Source organism: Corvus brachyrhynchos, unplaced genomic scaffold (genome assembly GCF_000691975.1).
Source record: "Corvus brachyrhynchos isolate BGI_N302 unplaced genomic scaffold, ASM69197v1 scaffold5, whole genome shotgun sequence".
In the NCBI taxonomy this organism is placed as follows: domain Eukaryota; kingdom Metazoa; phylum Chordata; class Aves; order Passeriformes; family Corvidae; genus Corvus; species Corvus brachyrhynchos.
The window spans coordinates 6,247,580-6,252,822 of NW_008238321.1; the positions used below are offsets into that span (position 1 = coordinate 6,247,580).

A 5,243-nucleotide genomic window follows, 5' to 3' on the forward strand; every position below is an offset into this window, starting at 1 on the left:
CCTGAACCCTCTCTGCTCAACCTCTCAAAGCTGCAGCCCCCAGGTGTGAACCGTCCCCACTGGAGTTTGAGGCTTCTCCCACCTCCAGCTGAGCTCAGAGAATCCCTCACCTCACCCAAGAGTCTCCATATGTTGATCCAGCTCTGTGCTGGCTGCTTCCGAGGAGCACCTGCGCCGCTGTAATTAAGAGTCATTTAGAATTATTGTAAATAATGATTGTGTCTCGGCGGGATAGTGAGGAATTCCAGAAAAGAGCCATAAAATCCATGATTAACAGTGCTTTGGGGAGGATGGCAAACTCCTTTTGCTGCAGTTTAAGCAGAGGAGGTGAATCCCTCTGCTCCAGGCTGAATCCTGCCTGGAGGCGTGTGGGATGCTCCGGGATGTCCCTCGGCATAAGGGGACACTCAGGGTGTCATTTACCGCTGGGATTATTTAGCTGTGCTGGAAAAGGCCTGAATTCCCTTCTGGCCCTGTGCCTGAATTCCCTTCGGGGGAAAAGCCTCTCGCCATGGGGTTGGTGGCTGATGGTGATGATGGAGAGGGGGATGTAGAACAATTTGGAAGGGCTTGAGGCCATGGCAGCATCGGGAATGTGTTTGGATATTTGCTCCTGGTTCTGGTTCTGCCCGGGCTCCCACCCTCTGACAAAGCCACACCTTCCCAAACCCCCCAAAGCTCATGAGGACCCAAACCAACCCCATCCATGAGCCTGCAGGAACATCCTGGCAGCGTGGGGCGAATCAAGCTCCGACTGAATTTTCCAAGAGCAAAGAGTGACCATGGATTGCTCCCCGATGCCTCTTTTGGGGACACTCACCTGGACGTGCAGGTGCAAAACTCCCACAGCTGCATCCCCAAACCTGGCCATGACGAGAGAAACTGTTTAACATCAGCCAGTGTTAATTTTGTTGATTAAATCTCTGCAGCATTAAGCGATTTCCCCCTGGACTGTCTGCAAGCCTTGCTTAAGATCGGAAGCAAAAAGCACCGGGTAAATGCAAGTCATGATTATTTAATTGGATCGATTTCTATTTTGCATTTTTAATGGCCATTCAGTCCTGTCCATTTATGAGCCAGACTCTGTCCCACCACTGTCCATTCCAGCAAACCCACAGCCCGCAGGGATGGGCACTGTTTCCATCTGGGCTGGCTCAGAGCCACCTCGGCACCCTTTGAGGAGCAGGAATCAAACAGGGATTAAAAACCACCATGCTGAGGAAGGAAACCATCACAGGGGCTCTGCTTCAAGGGTAAATCTCAGATGGCATCGATCTGAAATTCTCTTTGTCATGCTGGGGAGGAAAAAAAGCTTTAAAAAAATACCAACCACCAAATCTGACGCCATCCTGGGTGCAATTAGCCCCAACCTTAATCTGTCAGAGCTGTGAGATCATACAGGTTGCATGAATGCTAATAAGCATTTGATATTTGTACAAGCTTTCTGGGGATGAATAATTCAATTGACTTCATCCATTAAATTTCCCCTATTAAGTTTTCAAGCCGTGGCTGGGTTTTAATGGCTGGGGCCACCTCATCCTCCAGACGAGGGGGCTTAATTAGGAATTTTAGCACAGCCAGACAGAGCCACAGGGGCTGAAATCTCTGTGGCTCTTCGGGTTTTGAGCAGCTCGTCTCTCTGCTGGAACCCCGCTGTGCCCCTGGAATAACTCCAGCTCACACCAGGTGGGTGCTCCATCCTCTTCCAGCATTATGGTGCTGCCACAGACTTGTTTTAGCTCTTTCCATGGGGTCAGCCCCTCTGTGGAGGCTGGGAGGGTGCTGAGGGGCTGCTCGGGATGAGGGATGTGCAGATTTCGGCACCACTCGATGATCCCGTGGGTCCCTTCTGACTCAGGATATTCTGTAATTCCATTCCATGATTCCCTGGCCTTCAGTGATGCAGGGATGTCACCAGGAGTGTTCCATACATACCCAGCTCGGGCTGCTCCTCATGCCAGGACCCTTCACTTGTGTCCCTCACTTGTGGGTTAGCGTTGGGGTGTTTTTTTCCAGCTGTGGATGTTGGACTATCCAGTGAAAAATAAATCTGTTCACAATGAAAGGGAGAAAATGCCAACAACCCTCATTAAGTCACACCTCAGGGAAGAACCAGATTAATTATTTGAACATTTGATTGAAATCCCCTGGAGCAGCTTATTCTGATTCTGCTTTGCCCCACGTGGAGGCACAAGCTGCCGAGGGCCCACGACCACATCTCCAGGGTCTGTTGGATGCATGGAAAACAGCGTTCCCACCTGAGTAATCCCCAAAAAATGCAGTCACCACCGGACAACAAACAGGAGGGCTCCATGCCTGGCAGGAGAAGGAGCTTGTTTACCCTCCCCTCTTCTCCCTGCTTTTATTCCTTATGTCCTTATCAAATCCAATTGTCCCACTGGGCACCATCTTCCTGGATCCTCCTCGCTCTCTCCCTCACTCCATGTCAATTTATTCTGACTAGCTCAGACAGAGGCACTAATTAATTTTGTTCATTAACCAAAAGAAATCTCACCAATGATAATGAGTTCCAATACAAATTAATTCTTCAGGGAAGACCAGACACTTCACAGCTCCTTGGCAGCAACAGCGTCCGTACCCGGCAGGGCCCCTGGCATGGGGCTGGCGGCCACATGGACACAGGGATCATCCCTGGAAGAGTCCAAGGACAGGTCAGACAGCAACCTGGGATAGCAGAAGGTGTCCCTGCCCATGGCAGGGGGTGGAATGGGATGAGTTTTAAGGTCCTTTCCAACACACAATTATTCTGGGATTCAGACACATAACACAAAACCCACCCGGCTTCACGCGGGTACCTTCGCACCACACTCAATCTCCAGGTAAACATCTCAGCAGAAATTACAGCGGGAATATCCCCCTCTATGTGCTGCTGTGAGATCGCACCCCTTCCCTGTTTGATTTGAGCAGCAGGAGCAAAAGGCAGGGAAGACAAAGGGCAGGGAAGCTCCCTGCAGCCTCCTCGCAGGCAGGGATGAGTCAACTTTGTGCAAACAACTCTAAAAATACAAACCGTTTATAGCAGATTAATGACACCATAAAATGGATTTCACTGGCCATTTACCAGGTGTTGATCATAAATATTTGAGGTTCAAAATAAACTTTTGTGCTGTGCCACTGTGTTGTTGTTCGTGTCTCTCCCACCTTCCCCGAGCGCCTGTTGGCAGCGATGGATCAGCCCCGGGGCTGCTGTGATCAGGCTTGAGCAGGTACGGGAGCCAAAGGAACCTGCTCCTGCTCCCTCCCTGCAGCACGGGGTGTCGATCCACTCTCTTTTCCAGGGATCTACTGCTCCTGCTGTAATTACAGTGGATGAGCCCAGAGCTGGGGAGGTGGGGAGGAGATACATCCCACAGGTATCCCCCGCTGGCACTGCTGCCTGGCAGCTTTGCCCAGGAGGAGGAGAGCCCCTGCCTGCTCCCCCACTCCTCAGGGCTCATCCAGAGGCAATCCCAGGGGAAACACAGGGAAAGGGCTCACCACCACTCTCCAGCCTCCTTGGGAGCCCCTGGACCCGGAACCAGGCAGCCTGGGCAGGTCACGGTGCCTGGCTTTGATTCAGAAGCTCCCAGTGACAGAGCTCCAAGCAGTTTGGATTTTCCCAGCCCCTTGCTCTTCCTGGGAATGAAGCAAACATAATTCCCTCAGCTGTTTGACATGGCTCCAGCACAGAGGTCAGTGCTTAAGGGACACTGGGAATCATTCTCTGGGAGCTGGGATCCATCCTGGGCACAGCACCGGGAAGAGGTGACAAGTCAGTGATCAGCAGGAGCGTGTCCTTCCTCCCTGTGAGGATGGCTGTGGCCCCAAACACCCCTGGGAAGCTTCCCATGAGTCCCATCACAAATCACAGGATCGGGACAAGTCCAGGAGAAGAGGAGAATGTTTTAAAGGGCCAAGAGAAACAGCAGCATCGCTAAATAGCACCCATGGGGTCACCATCATCCACCAACCTTCATCAGCTTGGAAATCAAACTCTCTGACGGAGCATTAATTAAGTTTTCCAGCAGGATAAAAACACTTCCTTGCTTGGGATTTCACTCTGCTCACAAAGATTAAAAATACAGCTAATTAAAACAAGGCTGGCATACAAAGAAGGGAAGAATAAAAGGTCTTGTTATGGCTGGGAGGGGACAGAGTCCTTCCAGAGGCAGGTACAGATGACTCACGGCTGCTGAATAACCCTCCTGCTGTCTCTCTGCCATGGGGAAGGTCTCCTAGTGCTGAGAGAACTCCTCCAGCAGCTGTATATCACCTGCCAGGCAACAAAAATGTCCAGAAATTGGCTCCAAGATAGCTGGTAGCCAAGTGCAGTGTTAATTAAACAGCCTCACTAGCTGCTCCAGACAGCTGCTCCAGATCTGCTTTACTTCCCCCCCACCCCTGATAATTTTCAGTTCAAATGAATTATTTTCCCTGAAGCATTTCTGAAGGGCTGTGGAGAAAGGATAACATTTCAGGCATTCCCTCCCATTCCTCCTGCTTTCCTGTCCCATTCTTCTCTTGGCCAAATGTGTTTGGCCTGAAAAATCGAGTTGAAATAGGTATTGACCGACAACACATCTACTGAAACATGGAAGGGCTTCCTTCACTCCTCCCACCTTTCCCCAGAGGGTCTGGCAGCAACCAACTACCCCACAGATTCCTCACGGAGAGGGGATCATGGCCTGGGATGAGGAAGGGAGGCGAAGGGACGAACCACAGCAGATGGTGGCCAAGCTGGGGAGTCTCCGTGGCGCTGACGTGTGTGTGGGCAGCAAAAATTTCTGGCGTGAGCGGCGGCACGACCGCGGTCCCGATGGGCCAGCACCGCGTCACCAGCCCAGCACTGTCACATCACCGGGCCAGTCCCATCCTGTCACCAGTCCAGCACCGTCACACCGCGCTCTCTGTGGGGAAACAAGTCACTGTCAGCAGATTTCAGCGCTTCCAGCTCTTGTAAAGCCTCAGCACACCCGTCCTCCTTATTGACACACCAAACTCACCCCTTCCTTTTAATTAGAGCGAGCTAATTAAATCAGCACCGTGCTGTTTCCTGCTTTTCCCACGCACATTCAGACCCCGCGGTGTGAGGGCACTTCTCCTGATGTGCACAGGGGAAAATCGCCGTGCTGCGGGCGCTGAGGGCCCCTCTCCTCGTCAGTGGCGGTGGCCCTGCAGAGAGCACAAAATCCACCATTTCCCTCTTTCTCCCTGGAAACATTTCCTGGCTCGGGCCCTTGCCC

At 51.9% G+C, this 5,243-nt stretch overlaps 1 long non-coding RNA gene across 6 annotated transcripts; it reads right to left on the minus strand.

The window, feature by feature from the left end:
- Positions 1-890: 890 nt before the first annotated feature.
- LOC108446695 lies at positions 891-5,196 on the minus strand. 6 transcript variants are annotated; one of them, XR_001861981.1, is made up of 4 exons: positions 5,004-5,196; positions 4,718-4,907; positions 2,516-4,273; positions 891-2,050 (listed from the first exon to the last, which is right to left on the minus strand). It is a non-coding gene; the product is annotated as an uncharacterized LOC108446695 (long non-coding RNA). The 6 variants fall into 6 exon arrangements; XR_001861983.1 differs by lacking the exon at positions 891-2,050 and having other exon boundaries at positions 2,347-4,060; positions 4,188-4,273; XR_001861980.1 differs by lacking the exon at positions 891-2,050 and having other exon boundaries at positions 2,347-3,636; positions 3,972-4,273.
- Positions 5,197-5,243: the final 47 nt, after the last annotated feature.